This window comes from Pseudophryne corroboree, chromosome 5 (genome assembly GCF_028390025.1).
Source record: "Pseudophryne corroboree isolate aPseCor3 chromosome 5, aPseCor3.hap2, whole genome shotgun sequence".
Classification (NCBI taxonomy): Eukaryota; Metazoa; Chordata; class Amphibia; order Anura; family Myobatrachidae; genus Pseudophryne; species Pseudophryne corroboree.
Genome location: NC_086448.1, coordinates 219,898,423 through 219,922,535, shown reverse-complemented (window position 1 = coordinate 219,922,535; position 24,113 = coordinate 219,898,423). Strand labels below are relative to the sequence as shown.

The 24,113-nt window shown below is 42.4% G+C and overlaps 1 long non-coding RNA gene across 2 annotated transcripts in view; it reads left to right on the top strand.

Annotated features, from left to right (window-relative positions):
* Positions 1-14,226, top strand: part of LOC134928946 (uncharacterized) — a 62,314-nt gene extending 48,088 nt beyond the window's left edge. For both annotated transcript variants that reach the window (XR_010178146.1, XR_010178147.1), the window contains exon 3: positions 14,018-14,226. This is a non-coding gene — a long non-coding RNA (uncharacterized LOC134928946). The remainder of the gene's footprint in view (positions 1-14,017) is intronic.
* The last annotated feature ends 9,887 nt before the right edge of the window (positions 14,227-24,113 follow it).

Sequence of the window (24,113 nt, the reverse complement as noted above, 5' to 3'; positions counted from 1 at the left end):
GACCACGACACCCATAGAGGGAGAATAAATTAGTGTGCCGAGCGTAGCGAGCACAGTGCCCGCAGCGTGTCAAGCTTAGCGAGCCCGCAAGGGGCTGTGTTGCACTCGCCTCCCTGTCGGGATTGTGCCGGTCAGGATCCTGGTGTCGGTATTCCGACCGCCGGGATCCCGTCTGGTGGGATCTCGTACTGATCCCGTGGGAGCCTGTCCAAATTACACTGTGTTGGGGACCCCTGTGTGTAGGAGCCCTAGGACGACTGCTCCTTTTGCCCGTCCTTTAATCCAGCCCTGGCTGGTGTGCCCATGCTGCCTGCAGTAGGAGTGGAGGAGAGTGGAGAGCCCCAGACAGCCGCCAGCCTGGTCCCAGTGGGAATGCTCATATGCAAAACTCTGTCTTCTATAGACTTCATCACCTGCAACCCATAGAAACTGGGTAGGACTGCCCAAAAGGCAGGGAGTGGCTAATCATATCCTGTACTGGTAGCCCCAGAGGGAGATAACACATCCCAATGGGACTACCTGTCCTGCAGGTGATTGGCAGATCAAATCACTACAAGTCACAGTGTAGCCACTGCAGTCACGAACTGCAACTGCCTCACTGTGGTGGTCGAATTTACTGGGGGTCTGCAGCCCTGTAGCCCATAGGTAAAATCCGCCACTGGATTGGCTCCAGCAACAATCTCTGGGGTCAATCCAATTAGCCGCAATGAACTTGCTGGTGCTGGTCAATGTGGCAGCGGTCACACTTTACGGTGGCCTAAACTCACACAAAAGTGCTCGCCATAGAGCTCCGAACTATTTTGTGCAAATTCATGCAGAAATTAGCCCGAAAAGTGTGCGAGATCAGGTGCTGTTTCTGGCGTGGAAGTGCAGCGGCAACAGCACATTGCACCCTTCGCACCTAATTGGATTGACCCCTCTGTCTGTTGGGAGAAAAAAAGTATTGTGATATCTTCCATCATCACTTTACTACTAAATTTGGACATGGCTTGCAGGTGATGCCACTACCAGACGGGAATCCAAAGTACCCCCCTCCAAATAAAAAAAAACAACAACAAATGTGTAGACTCTAGCCTACAATGGCTAATGCCTGCAAAAGATGATGGGGGTAATTCAGGTTTGTTAGCAAACCAAAAAAGTTAGCAATTGGGCAAAACCATGCTGCACTGCGGGAGGGGCAGATGTAACATGTGCAGAGAGATTTAGATTTGAGTGGGTTACACTGTTTCTGTGCATGGTAAACTGGCTGCTTAATTTCTACACTACAATTTAGATTTCAGCTTGAACACACCCCAACCAAATCTAAATCTCTCTGCACATGTTACATCTGCCCCACCTGCAGTGCAACAGGGTTTTGCCCAATTGCTTACTTTTTTTATTTGCTAACCCGAATAAGGCCCAATGTTAGCTATAGGGAGGTATTTCACATGAACAACACCCTGTGGCCTATAGAGCCTCCAGGCACTCAGCTTTCTGGTACTAGCCCTCCCTTTACAGGAGGCAGAGGCAGAGGGGTCATCCCAGTGCACAATAGTGCTTTTCTACAGCACTGTTTGAAGAATCACGCATCACTTCAGGGTTCTGAAATGGTGGAATTCATTGCATCATAAAGCCACTGCTGCAACCACACCCATTTCAGTAAGAAAATGGGTGAGTTCTAGAATGGTTCATGCTCTTCCATGAGTCTGTAAAAGCTCCCCAAATTTGTGAGTAATGGTGTGTGCTCACGGTGAGATTTTTTCTTTCGATTTTGACTAGATAGTCAAATTTGCAAGAAAAGTTAGTGCAGATCGCAAGGTGTTATGCCGATTCGATCCCAATGCGCGGTTCCGCCAGGTCGGTATCGCAAGAAAAGATAGAATGTGCAGGCCAGTCAATCCTTGCTAGATCGGTGTACTATCTAGTTATTCTCACAAGTCAATTAAATCTCACATAAGCCAAAATCGTACATAAGCCAAAATCTCACATAAGCCAAAATCGTAAGCACACATCGTCCATATCTCAAGAAAAGTTAGTCAAAATCGGTGGTGCTGGGCTCTGGGGAGTTCAGAGGAAATCGCAAAGTGAAAATCGGGCATAGCAAGGATCTCACTGTGTGTACGCACTATAAGAGGGAGATTTATTAAAGCTTGGAGAGAGATAAATTGTAGAAAGATAATGTACCAACCAATCAGCTTCTGACACTTTTCAAACACAGACTATACAGTGACAGGAGCTGAGTGGTTGGTGCTTTATCTCTCTCCACTTATTCTCTCTCCATGCTTTGATAAATCTGTCCTTAATTATGAAAGTTTTTTGTCTGTTCCAGAACTTTAGTTTTGTAATTCATCTTGTTCATACTGTATGTTTGAAACTATTTCCAGCAAATGTTCAGTAACACGTTCACAGTAGAGATGTACACCGGGCCATTTTTGCCGGGGTTTTTTTACTTTAATTCCTCATTGGGTTTTGGATTTGGATTTGGCAAAACCGCCTCAGGTGTTTTGGTTTTGGTTTTGAATCTATGTTTTGTGGGGGGGTTTCAAAAGTTGCTAAAAACAGATAAAATCACATAAGTTTGTTCCTACAGTATTTTAACTTCAATAATATTAATTTCCAGTCATTGCCAGTCAATTTTGACCACCTCACAGCTAACAATATTGTTTTCAAGGCTGCAGAGAGCTGGCTGGTTACTAAGTGACAGAGCAGCAGCACAAGCATACAACAATATATAGCACATCTATGAAACACTGCCACACAGCACTGGCAAAAAAAAAGTATTGCAAGATGGAATTGTCCTTGGGCCCTCTCACCCACCCTTATGTTGGATATTAAAAAAACGATAGAACAATATATATATTTTTTACTACTTTTTGTTCCACAAATGACCATTCAGACAGTGGGGTATCACAGCGCTTATAGGTGTGCAAGGACAGCTCAGCCACTGGAGTTGATGGACACAGCACAGCAGCAACCACTGACTGGAGTGGATGGACAGTGGACATAGCATCAGCCACTGAGAGTGTATGGACAGTGGACACAGATAGTGGAGCCGAGAGGCAGGGGAGTGGGTACAAATTACCTGGGCCTGGGCTGCTGGAGGGTCCGGGTCCACTATGCCCCACCCCCTCCCCCCGAGGATTCCTGTACTATAGATGGCCAGCGATGGGGCCATCTTCCCAGCTATATCTTCAGGAAAATGACGCCGCACATAGAAAGCAAAGACTCTGGCATTGTGCCAGAGTCTTTGATCTCTAGTGGCCAGAAGCATCTTACCCACTTCCAGATCAAGTAAGGTAGAAAGACCTCTCACCCTATGTTAAAATGGCACCCCCCCCCCATGTTAACCCCCTCCCCCCTATCTATTTCCTACAGACAGCAGGCCAGCCCCCTAGGAGTGACATCATGACATTACAGGATTAGGAGGCAGGGCCAGCACAGGGCAGCACAGAGCCCTGTCCCAGCCCTGGCTGTGTGTAAGTTACGGCTGTGCTGTGCAGCACATACAGAAGCAAATAATATATTATATATCAGTCTTTATCAAAGAGATTACACATTTTTCTGGTATTTCCATTAAAAACAAACAAATCACTTATATAATGGAAAGAAGGCAAAGCTCCTCTGTTATGAAAGCTCCTCAAAAACTAAACAATTAAAAACTGAATTTCTGTTGGTTAAAAAAAAAATGAAAGGAAAAAAAATCCTGCTTTCCCCTACTCAATTTCAGCACAAATATAAACTTTAGTAATTAAACTTTTCACCTTTACAAGTAGCTTACTGTGTATTCCTGCACAGTGGGTGGCTTGCACTGAAGACATACTGACTTGGAACAATATACAAAGCTGAAAGCCCAATCTGGAATGTAGCTAACATAACCATGTATATCTCCTGTGCCACTCACACACATCCGCTTGCAAAGATTTGCATATATTTTGCTTTCTAAATGAAACACGTAGAGTCACTGTAATTAGCCGCTCCAAGACAGAGAAATGCACAGTCAGGAAAAATGATATTGAAGATGAGAAATGGCAATTTCCATAATTATTGATATTTTACGTGAAAGGGAATGTCTATACTTTAGAACAGTTAAAAATATTCTGAAGAAAATGAGAAAATTAACCTTTACAGAAAGTTCACCCAGAATAATGACTTTTTCTTTTAGGGGGGATTTTGTAAAAGATTCACAAAGAAAACCATCAGCATTAAACAAAACTTTCAAAATATGGATCAATTTAAAGATAATGAAAATGTCGTTGGTTGCTCATTACTGTCTAGGTAATTATGAACCAGCAAGCAAAAGAAGTAAAGCAGCAAATAATTAAATGCTTATAAAGTTAGTGACTGGATCTGTCATTACAGCACTGATATCAGTGAAACACATAGAAGACTTGGCAGCTAATTGTACTCATTATGCTCATTTAAAGTGGTGCAATATCCCTACTGAAGTCTGTGGTATAGGAAAAGTAAGTATGTGCATTGTGTATACATACAAGTAATTGTGCATAGTCTTTCATATAGCTGTGAAATATTTGGTATTCAATGCGATCCGTTTGGCAGTTTGGCAGATATTGGTTTCAGAATTCACAAATCATACAAAAAATAAATTTTTCTACCTACACATTTCTATCAATAAATCTTAGAATTACAGTAAATAGCTCCAATCAAGGTTATAGCTACCACAGGTGCATGGAGTGCAGCTGCTATGGGGCCCAGAGCTGATAGGGGCCCACCTTCCCTGTCAAAGGTACATGTGTTATATACATTTTTCACTATTGGGTGGTACCTAGAAGCCTTTACAAACGTTTGCCTTGGGATCTACATACAGTATATCTAGTTATGCCCCTGGACCTGCTCATTGTATTATGGTATAATGTGAACTGAAAGGCATTATAATGTTACATAATATGACCTGGAACAATGTAATATGGCACAATATGAAGTGGAGGCACTATAGTGTGGCATAATATGAACTGAGGAAGCACTCTAATGTGGCATAATATAAACTGGGGACTCTATGAGATGGATGCATCATGACTTGGAGAGTGATAAAATGGAGAGAGAAAAAATACCAGCCAACCAGCTGTAACTGCCATGTTACTGCCATGTTACTGCCATGTTACAGCCATGTTACAGCCTGTGTTTGAAAAATGACAGCTGGGAGGTGACTGGCTGGTAGTTTTCCTCTCTCCATTTTATCACTCTCCAAGTGATGATGCATCTAGCCCTATGTCTTAATGTGAATCGGGGGAACTGTGTTGCATTATGGGCTAATTCAGATGCAGTCGCAAAGCTGCTATTGTACGCAAATAGGCCGATGTTTTCTTACTGCACATGCATCTGATGCATAGTGCACATGCGCAATTAATGAAATGCATTCGCAGACGCACAAGGAATTAGTCGCAAAGTGAGTAACAGGAAGACAGAGATTGGGAGTGGTAACTGGGTGTGGTTGGGTAAACGCAGACATGTCGTGGCCATTCAGATGGCGTTTTTTGGGAGCGTGCATAAATTAGCAGTTGTGCTCTTACTTGCTACTGGAGAGCCCTCTGCATCCCTGGACAGCAGCTCAGCTTGTGTGTCTACATAGGCACTCAGACTCTGCGACATGACCCGATTTGCGACAATGGTATGGATGTATCAATAATTATATGACGTCAGATGGAATGATGCGATAGCAGTGGGCGTTCCTATGCTCAGGTTAGCTTCTGCCCATATTAGCATATCATTTTCTTACAGCAAAGGACAGCAACAGCAATAGCAAGAACAAACACATCTGTATTAGGCCCAATCTGTACTGGCGGGATGCAGTTATGTGACCGGCGGTTGGGAGGACACCAGTCACTTTAGTGCTAAGCACAATACAGTTTAGGGCATTTGAGGGCAATTTTTTTTTGTGTTCGCACTGGGAGACAAATTGGCTAGAAACAGCCCTGAGGAAGTGGTATACAGTACTTTACGTGTTATGGAAACTTTTGGCAAATTAGGAACAAGGGGGAGATGCATGAGCAGTGAAAACATTGGAGAAGTGTGCCATTGGAGAAGTAGATTTAACCCTCTAATCATCGTCTAGAAGTAAAAATGTGCTCTTCTGAAAATGATGCAATCTTGCTTCTGGTTAATAAAAGGAGGAGAGTATATCCTGTGAAAACCAAAAGTCATTTAAGGAACTATTTGGACAATTACGAATACATACCTCATAGACCCTTATGTGGTAATTGTGTTTATGGTGGTAGCTCCTAAAGTGCACTCAATTTGTATTTTGCATTGCTCAGACCCTCTAACATGACCCGCCCCACTAGGTACAAAATGCTCTGTTTCTGGACTTCCCTCTTAATTTATGATTTCCATCACCTGTGTTGAACTAGTTAAATGATAAGAAAGCTGTTTCTTCACAGGTGATGGCAATAATAAATTAAGAGGGAAGTCCAGGAGCAGAGCATTCTGTACCTAGTGGGGCGGGTCATGTTGGAGGGTATGATTGCTTCTGGTTAATGTGCAGACCCACAAAAAAACAAGTGTCGGCCAATATGTGCTGAATTTTGAAGTTTCAATGTCCGTTGCCAAATCAATGTCCTGCACAGTTCATTTATAAATTACCCCTGGCATATATAATGATGTAAGTTAGAATTATCCCAGGAAAATATTTATTTTTATTATTTCCAAATTAGGTCTATATACTATTTTGTTTAGCGTAAATATAAAACCTTAAAAATAGTTTTATTTTTGTATGTGTGTGTGAATTATAGTTCGATTTTTTAATAAAAACTGGACTACCTTCTCACACCTACCCAACCAGAACATGTACCACGATGATGAGGAAGCCCATCAACGGGGTATAAATACTAATTAGGCCACTTTTATCACTGTGAATACACTTTTGCACAGAGCTGTGATTTGAAGTTATCTAAAAGCAGGGAGTGTGCCTCTCTCTCTCTCTCTCTCTCTATATATATATATATATATATATATATATATATGTACACACACAGATACTCCTAAGCTGTGGTGTCTGCTCCGACCCCAAATGAAAGCAAGTGGTGGTAGGTCACTTGGATAGGGTGATGGATATACAGTAAGGATGGGAAAGTTAGGGCGACTACTAGTGTCAGTGATTATATATACACACAGTCTAAATCAGTATGTGTAGTAAAAAGGTAATTCTTTAGTATATAAAAAAAAATATTTATAACAATAAGAGACAGCAAGGTTTAAAATATGTTATACAGGATCATATAAAACAGACCCCAAAAAAAATTGAAACAGTTGAAAATAAACCGCCTAAATTTAAAAAGTCAAACTACCATATTTAAAACAGAGTAGTTAAAAAGTATTTTGGAGAGTAACCATAGAAAATGCTTATCTTTTTTAGGTGAGGTGCATTCAGGATCCCATATATATATATATATATATATATATACACTGTATGCAATGTAGTATTTTTTCAGTATGAATAATGTGGTAAAAAGCAGAAGTGGAATCCACTCAATTAAACATATGCCGTGTCCCATGCAGCAGGATCCTGCTGCTACTACTACTCCAGCACATAGGCGTTTTATAGGAGGAATGGCGCTGGCCGACATAATATGACAGTATGATTATAAATAATATCTATAACTATTAACAACAGAGTTCAAAATAAATAAAAAGTTGGGGCTCTCTCAGAGATATACATGTATGAGATATGTCTGGAACAAAAGCAGAAATGAGAATTTGAGTAGTACAGGGACAACTAAACACGTAATGATTTTATACTCAGCCTATTTTGAATATATTTTAGCCAAAAAGAAGCCACAGAGCTATCACACACTATAAAAGCTAAATAAATAGCACCCAGATGCAATGTCGGACTGGGGCATGATTGGCCCACCGGGGGAATGAAGTAGTAGGGGCAGAGCCGGCCCTACGCATAGGCAAACTAGGCAATTGCCTAGGGCATCTGGTATGCCTAGGGGCACAAGCAGCTTCTGCTGATTAAAATGATATGCGGCATGCCTATATTCTGTGCGTAGCATTTCGTATGCAGATACAGCCACAGTCGCATACAGTATATAGGCATGCCGCATATCACTTTAATCAGCAGAAGCTGCTTGTGTATCCTAGCCACATAGCAATGCAAATAAGATGCATTTTCATAAAAATTAGGCACCCGACGTTAGCAGAGCTGCCAGTTGACTCACGCCAGGAACTATATGTGTCATTATGTGTATAAGGGCATTAATAATGTATGTGTAACATATGTGTAAGGGGCACTATGTGTGTCATTATGTGTATAAGGGCACTAATAATGTGCGGCATATGTGTAAGGGACATTATGTGTGTCATTATGTGTAAAAGGGCATTAACAATGTGCGGCATATGTGTAAGGGAAATTATGTATATAAGGGCATTAATAAGTGTTGACATAATGTGTAAGGTGCATTAAGTTTATAAGGACATTAATAATGTGTGTCATATGTGTAAGGGGCATTACTGTGTGGTATTATGTGTATAAATGCATTACCAATGTGTGGCATTATGTGTATAAGGTGCTCTACTGTGTGGCGTAACGTGTAGAAAGGGCACTACTGTGTGGTCTAATGTGAATAAAGAGTAATATGGTGTGGTGTGATGTGAATAAGGAGCAATATGGTGTGGTGTAATGTGAATAAGGAGCAATTCAGTATAATGTTATGTGAATGAGGGGCACTACTGTGAGGAGTAACGTATATAAGGTAAAGTGGTAATACTGTGTGATGTAATGTGAATAAGGGACACTATCGTATGATAAATTGTGAATAAAGTTGCACTACTGTGAGGCATAATTTGAATTGGGGGTACTATTGTGTGGCCATGCCCCTTGCCAGCAAAAGCACATACCTTTTTGGGCTGTGCGCCGAATGTGCACAATGTTCTTATTTAAATTACAGGGGGTAGAAGAAAAAAAAAAGACTGCTATGGGGGGGGGGGTGATGGTGCTGGGAAAGGGGTTCAGGGTCAGAGGCGGAACTAGCGGTGGTGCTAGGGGGCACCAGCTAAAATCTTGCCTAGGGCATCATATTGGTTAGGGCCGGCTCTGAGTAGGGGCCCATGTTTAGGGTTGTGGCCAGTCTCAAGAGTGTGGCCCATTGGTTTGCCTAACCATTAGAGAGTGCATAAGCTGATCTCCTTGATTTACTGTATATAGTAAATACTGCTATGGAAACAGCCCTAATGGGGTGCAGTCTAATGAGGAGGTGGGGTCTGTTGAGGTGGTGGAATCCCTCCTCATAGGGCCTGATTGTACGCAATTGCGATCTTCCTTGCACCTTTTGCTGCAGTTGTGTCTGAGAACAGGGGCAGATTAGGAACTAAAAGTGGCCCTGTGGGCACCACAAGAGGTATAACATACCGGGTAGCCGTGGCAACATCACTGGATGGCAGAGTTGCTGTACTGCAGAGATGGAATAACAGAATGAATGGGGACAATGCAGTGTACTGAGGACCTGATTCAGTAAGGATTGCAAATTCGGCTTAGTAGCAGAATTTGCAATCCTTTGGATCGCATGCTGGGAGCCGCCCATCACAGGACAAGGCCGCCCAGCATGCTAACAGCCCCCTCCCGGCCGCACCGCAATTTCAGCGTGATCACTGAAAATGGGGTAGCCTCCTGCCGGCTCAGCATGGCTGCACCCACAGGAGGCCCGCCGCCATTCAGTGATCGCAGCGGCTGTGTGCAATGTCACGCTCCCATCATGCCCACCGTTATCCTGATTTCACTATTGTCACTCCCGCAATGCTCCGTCTGCCACCCCGCAACCCGTGAACGCCTCTGCCTGATTGATGGGGAGAGGCAATCGCATCTTCTGCAGGGCTCTTCAGAAAATGTGGGCACATGCGCAGGACAGGCTCTGCGCATGCACCTTCATCCTCTTCGTAGTTTCATACTCTTCATAGTTTTTGCGGTTGTTTCATGTATTGCGATCCAACCTGAATCAGGCCTGAGAGTGGTGGACTGTCTTTCATGTGGGAGGTGGGGCCACATGACAACAAACCAAACAGGCCCCACAGACACGTTCACCTACCAGGAATCTTCCTGGTGAGCCCTATGGCCAATCCACCCCTCGAATCATTACTATGAGATTTGTATGCCTGGCCAATCTGTGGCTCTCCAGCTGTCGCTAAACTTCAAGTCCTAACCTTCCCTGCCACAGTTTTGCTATTAGGGAATGCTAAAACTGTAGCACGGCATGCTGAGATGCAGATCCGGCTCTACCCGCTCAGCAAGGGTATGACAGTGTACAACAATCAGGCAGATGTAAAGTAAAGATCAGGTAATGGCTTTGTCTTTATAACCTTTTGACAATCACATTCTAATCAACAAGACTCTCTTACAAAATCTACCAATGTGGAAACAAATGATGACTTCTTGAATACTTTTTACAGTCACCACCTGTGGAATAATTGAGTCATGTCTCAAGTAAAATAGAGGCTTTAGGCCATACAATGTGGCCAAGGCAGGCATCGTGGTCCTCTGTGACTAACGACGAGGTGTATGCATATCATCAGCATAAGAGCAGCAGCTGCCTGTATAGAGTTACAAGGCAAGTAACAGAAGTGACTAGTTCTGCAAAGTCATCACTGTTTCCCTATATTCATTACTCACACTGGAAGAGAAGAAACATATTATTAATCTAATTGTCCTGGAGAAAATTCTCACTCCAGTAATGGGAAGTTACATTTTCACCAAAAAATATTCCCCATATCTATACGTGTATTATTATCTGCCTACTATAATATTATCTACCCTACATTTTGCCTACCAATGAAAGCGTATTCCCTTTATTCCCTAGTTCTCCACACCATGGTCTTCATACAGTTGTGTCATGAATCACACAAAGAGCAATCATAAAGCACTTCTAAGACCCCGTGGGGCCCTAGGCAATATATTGGTTTGGGGCCCAATTCCCATCTCCATTTGTAATAATAATAATAATAAATGAAAAAAAACATGGGTTAGGGTAAACTGTGCCACTCAGTGTCCATTGGGCCCCAGGCAGAAGCCTAGATATGTCATATACTGTACAGTAATAGTGTACAGTAGTACTGTGCAATATATATTCTTTTTCTTTTCAGTATAGTTTCATTGTTACACAGTTGAGGGGCAAAAGTTTTTTTTTAAGTGCTAAATTCTAGAATACACAATGTTGTATATAATAAAAAATGAAATACATACATCATAGGGTCCTGCCATGGTCTGAAAGAGCCCTGAGATTAAGTATACCAAATTGCATGCCATACAGAACTGATACACTGATTACCAATGAGAACTGATACATTTATGAATATCTTATACTTCTGCTTCCACTTGCATTTTAATGGTTTGTGTTACTGTTGTTGTAAACTGCAGTCAACTTTATGCCTACTTATATTTATCCCATCCAAACATTCATGTTGCTACTGAGATACAGATTTAGCCCAGAATAATTAAGACCATACATTTTATCTGTATTTCATGTTGCTAAACCACAACAGGGAACTTTAGGTCACTGCATGCTGAATACTGCTTTCAGAATATTCACTAAATATTCATAGACAAGTTATAATTTTATTTTATTTTTAGTGCCACGGTGTACACTGCTGATAGAGTAACTGTGTGATAATTACAGCTAAGGTTTTGTCTCACAGAGGATTCTGTTATTACCAATCATTGTGATTACCAAGGCATTATCTTCTGAGTACAAGCCAGCAGGAGCCCAATAAAGGCACAAGTTATATTTACTGAAGTTAATGAGTTAAAGATGGATTAAATCACAAGGTGTGCACATTATCCAACAAGACAACACAATCTTCTACAACGTTCGCATTGAGTCCAAAGCCAATTAGGAGAAAATCTCCTAGTAAATAAAAGCAGAGGTTAATAATACGAGGGTTTAAAGTGGATATATAAATATATTCATGTTATAGGTGGAGTAGGGATTTTAAAAGATCTGAAATAAACACATGGAGTAGAAGAATTGCACAGATTTGCTCATCCATAATATTAATACGTGAGGTTTTGCAATTTCAAATTTCATATCGCTGTAGTCAATAAAAATTTGCAAAGTAAACATTTGCTCACCAGGTACCTTATCTAGACAAAACAAGTCAAATATTTATTCAGCACAAGAATTTAAAAAGTACAGCAGATTAAGAGAAAACAAATGCCAGGAGCCCAGCAATCACATTTCTAGTACAATGTCTGAAAATTAAAGCAACACTACCATCAAAATGATATATTTATGTTTAAACATAGATTTAAGTTACTGGTTTTCTATTTATTTATTTATTTATTTATTTTATGTAGGAGATTTCCAGCACGTAAAGTTTGTTTTTCTGAGTAAAATACCCGTTTACTTCTGTGCATGGGGTGGTCTTCGGTATACCGCCTGCCGGGATCCTGGCGACCAGCATACCGACGCCAGGATCCCGACCGTCGGCATGCCGACACATATTCTCCCTCTTGGGGGTCCACAACCCCCCTGGAGGGAGAATAAATAGCCTGGCCACCGTGCCCGCAGCGTGGCGAGTGTAGCGAGCCCGCAAGGGGCTCATCAGCGCTCGCCCAGCTGTCGGTATGCCAGCGGTCGGGATCCCGGCACCGGTATACCATACTACACACCTGTGCATGTACACAAAGCGATACTCATATTTATGGCCATATTAGCAGTTTTGTTATATGGTAAAATGTGTAGAATACATTTTTTATTATTTTATCCCCACCTCTAGGCTTGGGAATGCATATATGGGGCCAGATGATATACATCTATGGTGTGACCATTCTATGCGATATACAGTATGTTAGCAATATTACAGTATATCTTGTGCTTTTCTATTGTGGCTCAGTATATTGGTTGACATATTAGCTCTTGCTAGGACTATAGACCTTTTTGATGGTCATAATTCTGTTCATATTACATTATGCTAGGTATTTCAGAAGCTATATTAGTGCATATAGATCTCTATATCATGGATTTATGGTTGTAAAATGTGGCAATGAGGCTGTTAAACTGTATATACAGTAGTAGGATTATGGCCCTCATTCAGTACCAACGCAAAGCTGCGTTTACGCAGATCAGCCGATTATCGGGGGTCATTCCGAGTTGTTCGCTCGCAAGCTGCGTTTAGCAGCTTTGCACACGCTAAGCCGCCGCCTACTGGGAGTGAATCTTAGCTTATCAAAATTGCGAACGAAAGATTAGCAGAATTGTGAATAGACACTTCTTAGCAGTTTCTGAGTAGCTCCAGACTTACTCGGCATCTGCGATCAGTTCAGTGCTTGTCGTTCCTGGTTTGACGTCACAAACACACCCAGCGTTCGCCCAGACACTCCTCCGTTTCTCCGGCCACTCCCGCGTTTTTCCCAGAAACGGTAGCGTTTTTTCACACACTCCCATAAAACGGCCAGTTTCCGCCCAGAAACACCCACTTCCTGTCAATCACATTACGATCACCAGAACGAAGAAAAAACCTTGTAATGCCGTGAGTAAAATACCTAACTGCCTAGCAAATTTACTTGGCGCAGTCGCACTGCGGACATTGCGCATGCGCATTAGCGACTAATCGCTCCGTTGCGAGAAAAAAATAACGAGCGAACAACTCGGAATGACCCCCATCGTCTGTCTGCACATGCACAGCGTTTGCATTGCACGTTAGCGGGCATCTCAGTGCGATCGCATCCCGTCATGATGAGGAGGGGGAGGGGGAGGAGGAGATGTCAGGGGAGGAGACGCGGCATTTAGGAGAAGTGATCTGGACAACACAGGCGTGTCCAGATCGTTTTAGGGAAGGTAGCGTAACATCACACGCGCCCGCTGTGGGGGGAAACATGGCACCGGTGTGCCTGCATACTGGGCGGCCCCCAGCATGAGATTTTTTTCAGTAGCAGATTTGGCTATTTAACAAAACCTGCTACTGAAGCTGAATGGTGGCCTGTATTTACAGTATTTACATTTTTGGATATTGTGCAAAGCATTTTTCTTTTTAACTATTCGGTGTTATACATGTCACACTAACTATATCTTCTTCTTTTTATCAAAAACAGGTTTCAACAATACAAACAAATGGTACACAGACTACTACATGCATGGAACCAGAAAACTTTAGCTTTCAACAGTACAAATTTGTACAGAAGAGATACAGAACAAATGAGAACAGAAGTCATCCCCAACAGTTTAAGTTCTAACCAGACATAATATACACTAATTGTATTGCCAAAATTATGTTTGAGTACAAGGGTTAACAAAATAAAAGTAATGAAGGAAATCAAAGGTCTGGGTCATTAATACTTAAAACGGGGCACCGAAATTGAGCACTTACAAATTGTACCATGAGGTGAGATGAAAGCATTTCTTTAAAGGGGGGTACACACGGAGAGATCCGTGTTTAAAATCTAAGCAATCTGACTAGATTGCTTAGATTTTAAGCACGGATCTGCCATGTGTATGCCCCCCAGCGATAGCGATGCGTGGCCCCGCGCGTCGCTATCGCTGGTGCTAGATTGAGCCTGCATGCAGGCTCAATCTAGCGGGTCGCTCACTTCACTGCTGTGTGAAGTGAGTGGCCCGTCCGTCCGTCCCCTCGCTCAGCACATCGCGCTGTGCTGAGCTGGGGGAGAGATGTGTGCTGAGCGGTCTGTGTTAAGATCGCTCAGCACACATCTCTCCCGTCAGTGCCCCCCTGTAAGGGGGGTACTGACGGGAGAGATGTGTGCTGAGCGATCTTAACACAGACCGCTCAGCACACATCTCTCACCCCGCTCAGCACAGCGCGATGTGCTGAGCGAGGGGGAAAGCCGACAGGGGGCCGCTCACTTCACACAACGGTGAAGTGAGCGACCCGCTAGATTGAGCCTGCATGCAGCTCAATCTAGCATCGGCGATAGCGACGCGCGGGGCCACGCATCGCTATCGCTGGGGGGCATACACATGGCAGATCCGTGCTTAAAATCTAAGCAATCTAGCAAGATTGCTTAGATTTTAAGCACGGATCTCTCCATGTGTACCCCCCTTAAGGCTTCTTTTATGGTGACTGATAAGGTATGAATGTATGGGAGCCATGTGTCAAAAAATTTCTCCACCAATTTTTCCTTTTGTAGGGAAGTTTTTGTCCATTTCATAGAGAACAGGAACGTAATTCTAGGGTGAAGTAAAGAAATTGGGACTGGATCCGGGGAGATCCACTGGGATAATATGTTGGGTTTTTTTTTGGGGGGGGGTTTCGTGGTGGCAGCTAATTTTATCAGCAATATGTGATTGCATTTGGATAATTGGTGTGAGTGTGTTCTGGGATAAATCCCCCAGAAACCCCAGGTTTTGTCAAGATATATATTTATTTTTATACCAAAACATGCTAATCTTCTCTAAACTTCTCTAATATAGTTGTGCCTCCTATTTTGCATACACATGACCCCATTACATGCTGTTTTAACACCTCCCTTTACTACTTTTCGCCCTAACGTATCTTTTGCAAACTTTTTGCCATTTCACAGCTTTGGCCACCACCTTAGTGACCAAGATATTAATATATCATGCAATAAGATAACCTGCTGTGCCAATTATGCTATTCACTGCAAGTGAAATCCTTAACACAAAATCCATCAGATTATACCTGACTGCCCACCGCTCTCCATATGGTCAGAATGCATATAATTCAATTGAAAGTTATATATTACACTTTATTAATAAAAAGATCTAATCATAGCGTCAGTTATCTCCATATATTCGATTTTGGCTATTCCTGCATCCAGAGACAGCTGATACACACTTGCATGCATCAAGTCTGCATATGGCATATGATGAGATAGAGCTAACCAATTGTAATACCCAATGAAATATGCTGGAGCTATATAAGTAATTGTTAAGAAATAACTTAATAAATAACCAAGCGCTTAAAAAAGTATCTTCTTATGTTTTCTTTTATACAAGTACAAAATGTAGACTAGCTATATATAGAATGATATGACATTGAACCCATTCAGCATACAATATATTTTGATATAATATAAGTAGAAACAATCTGCATACAACCTAGCTAATTATTGTGTATATTTGTTTGTTGTACTAGTAAAGGGACCCAGTATATTCTGAGTCACCGCTTTCCACCCCCCTCCCAGCCACCCTTTTCTTTCACCCACTGCCTCTCTGCCTCCCAGTATTCTCTCCGACACCTCTCTCTCCTGTTACCCTCTCCCAGTCACCTACTGCCTCTCCCCGTCATCCTCTACATTCCCTGCTGTGTCCCCTTGGCGTCATCCACTGCCTCCCCATCACCCATTCCTTGGCATCACCCACTGCCTCTTTGTTGCTTCTCCCTGTCTTCAGAAAAGCAGTCTGAGATTGAGGTGAGGAGCTGAGCAGTGCTGTGTACATGAAGAGGGGCCAGGAGGTGGAAGAGAGGACTGTCACTCGGAGGCCAGAGTCTGGGAATTGGAGCTTGGCTGTAATTGCTGCTCCACTGAGGCACAGACTGATGTGAATGGCTAAATATTCTCTGTAAAGTGCTGTGGAATACGTGTGCACTATATAAATGACTGGTACTAATAACAATAATTGCAAACTTGAGATCCTCATAACCGGTTGCGTATGGGCTCCCGGCAGTCGGGATGCCATTGGTCATAATTCCAACCCCAACATCCCAACTGTGTTAAATGCCAGCTGAACTGTCAGGATGCTGGCGTCAGCATTCTGATAGGTGTCAGGATCCCGGCGCCGGCATTCTGACTATTTGGATCCCGAGCACCAGAATGCCAACTACATCCCTTCATAACATTGTTTTTGTCCAGCAACAATACTACTCTGTTTTCCATTAACCTAATTAGACCATAAACAGAGTTGGTGCTACAATTAGATAACTATTGGGCAGTTGCCTAGGATACCAACTATTAGGGGGTACCTTAACTGCTGAATAAGCAGCGTAATGTCATTCTTCCAGAGTATTCATGTCCACACCGGCACCCCCACATTGAGCACTGATAGCAGACATAAAGGACATGTATATAGTAGCTTCACACATACATGTGAAGCTGACAGTTTCTGCTCCCCCATGTCTGTAATAGGGATGCAGTTACAATGCCAGCAGTTGGGATCCCGGCGGTCAGAATACCAATGCCAGAATCCCGACTGCTGACAATGCCACCAGCCGGAATCATGGCTCACAGGGGCTATTCACACTTTTTTCTATAGTGCAGCATATTCCATTGCGCTTTACAATTGGAAAGAACAGTGATATAACAAAACTGAGTAATAACAGACAGACATAGAGTTAGGAAGGCCCTGCTCGCAAGCTTACAATCTATAGGGAAATAGGCATTGATATACAAGGATAGGTGCTATCAAGGTTGGGGATGCAAATGCAGGATTTCTGAAGGAGGTATTGTAAAGGGATTGGGAACGCCAATTAGTGTACCACGGCCCCTCACATGGCTCGCTACGCTCACCATGCTTTGGTTACTATTCGCAATCGTAGTCTACGTGGATCATAAAGTATGAAAAAGTTAAAAATGAAAAAAAAGTTAAAAACTCATATCGATATTTTCCTGTGTCTACCTATTGCCTGTCAACCATTAGTGGATGACCTAATGACTGTCGACCCTAGTCATGTCGACCTAGCATCCAGATACCTGATGCGATCACTTTACATTGCTGGAATAGGCTTCTATCGGAGCACGTATACCTGGATGTGATTTTTAATACATCTTGGCGAAAATTTATTTTTGCCCGAACTGCAGCAATAAGGAATTCTATTTATCAGGTCTAAACCACAATAAACAGTGAATGGACCCCTTAATGTATTTGTAATTTTTCTTCTAAAATACTAATATCTGTATTCTCCATAGTGTCCTATATGCTATTTTTACATAAATGTGTGTAAAGACCAACTAGAAATGCATCTTTTAGTATAGGAGGACCACAATGTCAGAGAAAGTCACCCATTGGCCCCCAAAAGTCCCAAAATTAAAGCATTACATGTCCTAAATAGACCCTAGTCCTCCACGATGCACAAGCAGCTTATGCTGATTTAAATGATATGCAGTATGGCTATATTCACTGTGCAATTGTGACTGTACCCAATTATGTTACAGTGTTTGGCTGGAATACACTGTAGCATAACATTTTATATGCAGATACAGTTGCTATTACACACAGAATATAGGCATGCTGCACATCATTTTAAACAGCAGGACCTGTTTGTGCATCCTATGTGCAACTAAATGATGCAAATAGGATGCACAAGTAGCTCCTGCTGTTTAAAATGATATGCATCATGACTATGGCCCTCATTCCGAGTTGATCGCTCGCTAGCTGCTTTTAGCAGCAGTGCAAATGCTAGGCCGCCGCCCTCTGAGAGTGTATCTTAGCTTAGCAGCAGTGCGAACAAAAGGTTAGCAGAAGTGGTCGAAAAAATTTTCATGCAGTTTCTGAGCAGCTCAAAACCTACTCCTACCTTGCGATCACTGCAGACAGTTTAGTTCCTGGTTTAACATCACAAACAAGCCCTGCGTTCGGCCAGCCACTCCCCCATTTTCCCAGGTATGCCTGCGTTTTTACCTGACACGCCTGCGTTTTTTAGCACACTCCCGGAAAACGGTCAGTTACCACCCAGAAACACCCACTTCCTGTCAATCACTCACCGATCAACAGAACGACAGAAAAGCATCGCTCGACCTTGTGTAAAACTGCATAGTTTTGTGTGAAAGTACTTCGCGCGTGCGTACTGCGGCCCGTACGCATGCGCAGAAAAGCTGCTTTTTCATCTAATCGCCGCGCTGCGACCGAAAGCAGCTAGCGATCAACTCGGAATGAGGGTCTATATTCTGTGTGTAATAGCAACTATATTTGCATACAAAATGTTATGCTACAGTGAATTCCAGCCAAACACTGTAACATAATTAGGTATGCTGATACATTGGCAATTACACACTTAATATAGTAATGCTGCATATCATTTAAATCAACATAAGCTGCTTGTGCATTCTAATACATCTATTTGTGTATCAAATGCATATTCCTGTGCAAAATGTGCACAAATCACATGTACAATACATGGACTATTTTTATAGATCAAAGTTTGTTTTGGGGTTTTTTTTTTGTATAAAAATGTATTGAAAAGTGTAAAGGTTAAAAAAAAAACACCTCTAAATTCTTTGAGAGTTTTAAAGCTGTATTGTGTCCGACTTGCAATATCAGACTACATTACATTGGCCAAGTTGTATACTTAACAAGGCCAAAACATCTGGATCTGACTTAATATCGGGTGCTCTACTTTAGAGCCGAAAGCTTCTGAAAAATCTATTTTGCAGCCACTAATACATTGGCCAACTTTGCAGACCGAAAGATATCCCCCCCTCGCCCCCCCCAAGCCAAAATTGTTGTGGCGTCCCTGAATGTTATATATTTTCATGGTTACTTAGTGTGTTTGAGGCCATAGAACAAATACTGTAAACCTACAAGTGAACAATCATATATAACATATGTACCTGTGACAGGGAAGGTGAGTCCCTCTCAGCTCTAGGCCCCATAGCAGCTGCATTCCCTGCACTTATGGTAGCTATACCCTTGCACAAACCCATGTGGTTGACTGTTACTCTGCATCACAAAAGCACCTTAGCTTGTGCATGGTCTGACAGGACTGGAGGACACGCTGACAGGATTGGGACATAGACTCACTGACAAGGACAGAGAGAAACATGAGTAGGACTGAGGGACTAGCACTTTAAGACAGACCTACTGAGAGGAAAGAGACACAAGGCTTCTAGGATAGACAGACAGGCCCACAGACAGCGCTGAAAGACTGCTCACAAGACAGACTGACACTGTTCTGGAAGAGAGGCTCACTGGTCAGACAGACACACTGACCCTACTCATCTTCTTCCTCTACAGATCAGGTAGCTCTGGAGCAGCGGTGCAAGTGTGTGGGCATGCTCGGTTATGGAGTACCCTTAAGAATTTGGCAGCGGTTACGCAGTACCACCTACCACACACTTTGCCATTACAATTATAATGTGCCACAAAGCAACAAGACCATGGTGCTTGGCAGCATGGCAGCTCCTCCCACTTTGTCAGGGTTACTGGGAGTGCGACATTGGCTGTATTTTCCTGTTATAATGGAGGCATAACTATATATTGTTATTAAATAATGGGCATTACTATATATTTCTATTATACTGGAGGTATCACTCTATATTTCTATTACTATATACTTTTAGCCTTGCCTCCAGATTCCTCCAAAATAAGGGGCTGTCATGTAGCCCCGCCACCAGTGTCATGTAGCCACTCCCACTAGCAGCATGTGGCCACGCCTCCTAAAATACATGACCACGCCCATTTTTCGGCACTCAGTACCACTAAGAAAATATTTCTACTTGCACCACTGCTCTGGAGTATCCTTCTCCCTGAGCTGCATGATTGGTGGGGAAAGCCATCAGTAACTGTTGGTTCACAGCATTAATGTTTTCATTGGGCACCAGGAAACTGTCCATAGGGGCACCCCTGTGGTGCAGCCTGCTTTCAAAGGAGTGGGGGCACCTGGGGTGCTTCCAGTCCAGAGCCAGTACTTAAGCTTTTTTGGGTTGGGATTTTTTCCTCGTGTATTTTTCTAAGTAATATGTATTGCTCATTTTGCTAGATTGTTGCAAATTTAAGTGCTACATGTCAGATGGCATGATATAACATATAAATAAATATTCAGAATGAAAACAAACAAAGCATATCTAATTAATTATATTGAATAGTCCGTCTGTTTATGTGTTATATACCTTGTGATAAGCAGCTACAATGCAATACAAACCAGCCTTTGAGTTACACCTGTGCTCTCTAAGTAAAAGCCACCAAATATAATTGAAGGATTTGAGGAGCTAATTTGTGTTTTATAAACCGAAAATGTATTTTTGTAATTTTTCCCCTAAGGCTACAGTGCCAGGGAGACAGTTACTATGCTGCTCCCTACCATATGTATAAAATGCCAGTAACAGAAAAACTGAAGAGACAGCTAAAAGGTCACTAATTAAAAGGGGAAGCAAGAGTCACCCATTTACTTTTTTACCACATTCCAAAAACAATGGGGAAATAAATTCACAGGCCCGCTCAGTTTCCAGGGTCAGTTTTCACAGCTATCCCTCAAAGTACAAAGGAAACGTTTACTTAAATATTTACACCGATAGGTGTTATGATGGCAAAAGGTTCATGTTAATAGTAGTGATGAGCGGGTTCAGTTTCTCGGAATCCGAACCCCCCCGAACTTCACCCATTTTACACAGTTCCGAGGCAGACTCGGATCCTCCCGCCTTGCTCGGTTAACCCGAGCGCGCCCGAACGTCATCATCCCGCTGTCGGATTCTCACGAGATCCGTATTCTATATGAGGAGCCGCGCATCGCCGCTATTTTCACTCGTGCATTGGAGATGATAGGGAGAGGACGTGCAGCGTCCTCTCAGTTTCTGTGTTCAGTGTGCTGCAAATATCTGTGCTCAGTGTGCTGCAAATATCTGTGCTCAGTGTGCTTGCAAATATCTGTGCTCAGTGTGCTGCAAATATCTGTGCTCAGTGTGCTTGCAAATATCTGTGCTCAGTGTGCTGAAAATATCTATGTTCTCTGCCTGAAAAACGCTCCATATCTGTGCTCAGTGTGCTGCAAATATCTGTGCTCAGTGTGCTTTATTGTGGGGACTGGGGACCAGCAGTATTATATAGTAGGAGGACAGTGCAGAGTTTTGCTGACCAGTGACCACCAGTATTATATAGCAGTACGGTACAGTAGTCCACTGCTCTACCTACCTCTGTGTCATCGAGTATACTATCCATCCATACCTGTGGTGCATTTTAGTTGTGCGCAGTATACAGGGCCGGCCCGAGCTAAAAAAAATTGGTAAGCGAATTTAGAATTTAGCGCCTCTTGATGGGATCAAATTTTAAAAGAGGTGCGGTCTCACAAGGAAGGGGCGTGGCCACACAATAATACCCCCAGGGGTACAGGGAGATTGTCGATGACAGGGAGAAAGTGCGTGACTGGGTGGCAGAGGTGATGGAGATAGTGGGTGACTGAGGAGGCTGGGGTGACAGGGAGCAGTGATCGTGCTGAGCCCCAATAAAAGTGGGTCCCAGGGACCCCTCACTTTTAAAAATTGGAGTCCTACCTGTCCTTTTCTGGGTCCCATTGGAATGAAGGTTCTTATTAATCTTATTAATGATTAAAATATAAAAATAGAAACTTGATTTTGACAGTACAAAAGTGTTGCAAGGGTGGGGGGGGGGATGGGGTGACAGTGCTGCTGGGCTGTGTAGCATGCAGGACACCCTGCACCAGAGATGTAACTAGACATTTTAGTGCCCATTGGCAGAAAGTGAATTGGTGCTCCACATCCCAGACCGTAAAGAATAGATAGTGCGCGCCGTAGGTGCGTCACAAAAATGGGGGCATGGCTTTGTGGGAAAGGGGCGTGGCCACATAATAGTGCCTCTTATACACATTGCACCAAGTAGAACCTCCAATACACACTGCGCCAGGTAGAGCACGTTATACACAATGCGCCAGGTGCAGCACATTATACACAATGCGCCAGATAGAGCACGTTATACACATTGCGGCAGGTAGAGCACGTTATACACATTGCGCCAGGTAGAGCACGTTATACACAATGCGCCAGGTAGAGCACGTAATACAAGACAAAGGAGAACCAAAAGTAGTTGCCTAGTTGAGCGCACAAAGGAAATTTGTATTTATTTAATTTTATTAAAACTTAGCTTTTAATGCTATGCCTTCTAAAATGCCCCCTTTATACGGGGATTACACAGCAAAACATAGAGGTTAAAACAAATCATTACATACAAACATAGAAGTGAGGAAAGAGTATATAAGTGTGGATAGATTTTAAAAGGCGGTAGTTCCACTATTACTCCAGCAAGGTGTAGGTATAAGATTACTTGTAGAGCTTCTGAGAGTCTGAGATATATTCACTAGCAAAATCTTCCAAAGTGTTGTGGCTTAAACACCAACATAAATTCATTTATCACAATAAATTGCTATTATGAATATAATGTATTTTTTTCTGTGTATTCACAATGGATATGTTAGGTTGTTATCATGCAACCCTGAGATAGTATGAAATAATATAAGTGACAGATGTGTATCACTATTGTGCAACTAGAAAACTGTAGCAACCTGCATGTGTAATCTTATCCTGCAGGGTTAATTTTCGCTACTATAGTATTCTTTTATATGCTACAGAAATATTTAGATACTATGTATCAGAATATACTAGCTAGTTCACTTCCTCTATGATACTACTTGGCAATTGACAAGTTATGCACTGAGTCTGACACATAGACTGATAATAATGCTGTTGCTATCAACAACGCCACATAGATATCAATTGCTCTCAATGCTGTCTGAGTAGATGGCTTAAGTAGAAACACAGATTCATTTATCACAATAAATTGCTGCTATAAATATAATGTGTATTTTTTTGTGTATTTACACTGTTATAAATCTTTATTGTTTATTTGTTACTTTGATATAGTGCACACATTCATCACGTGTTCTGTATCACTGGTGTACATAGAACGAAACAGTGAGACAAGTCCCTAATACAGGATAATGTTGGTATATGGATATGTTAAGTTGTTATCATGCAGCTCTGGAATAGTATAAGTGACAGATGTGTGTTACTATTTAACCACTAAGGAACTATAGCAACCTGCATGTATTATCTTATCCTGCAGGATTAATTGTCGCTACCCTAGTATTCCTTTATACGCTACAGAGATATTTGGATACAATGTGTCAAAATTACTAGCCAGTTCACTTCCTTTGCATGTGACTGACTTATGCTAGAAAGCTGGCAGAAATATGTCAGGTCACGGGTAAATCAATGACCAAGACAACATGTCCATATAATTATTACTGAGCAAAGCAGTCCTGCTATGCTACTGCTGTGCAATTGACAGGATATGCACTATGCCTGACACATAGATTCGTGACGATGCTGTTGCTACTGACAACGCCACATAGATATTAATTACTTTCAATACTGTCTGGATAGATTAAATACATTTCTCCATTACTCTCTATTGCTCCCTAACGACCAACACTGGCATTGAACTTAGTTCTAAATGACCTCACTATACGAGGATGCCAGTGGAGGC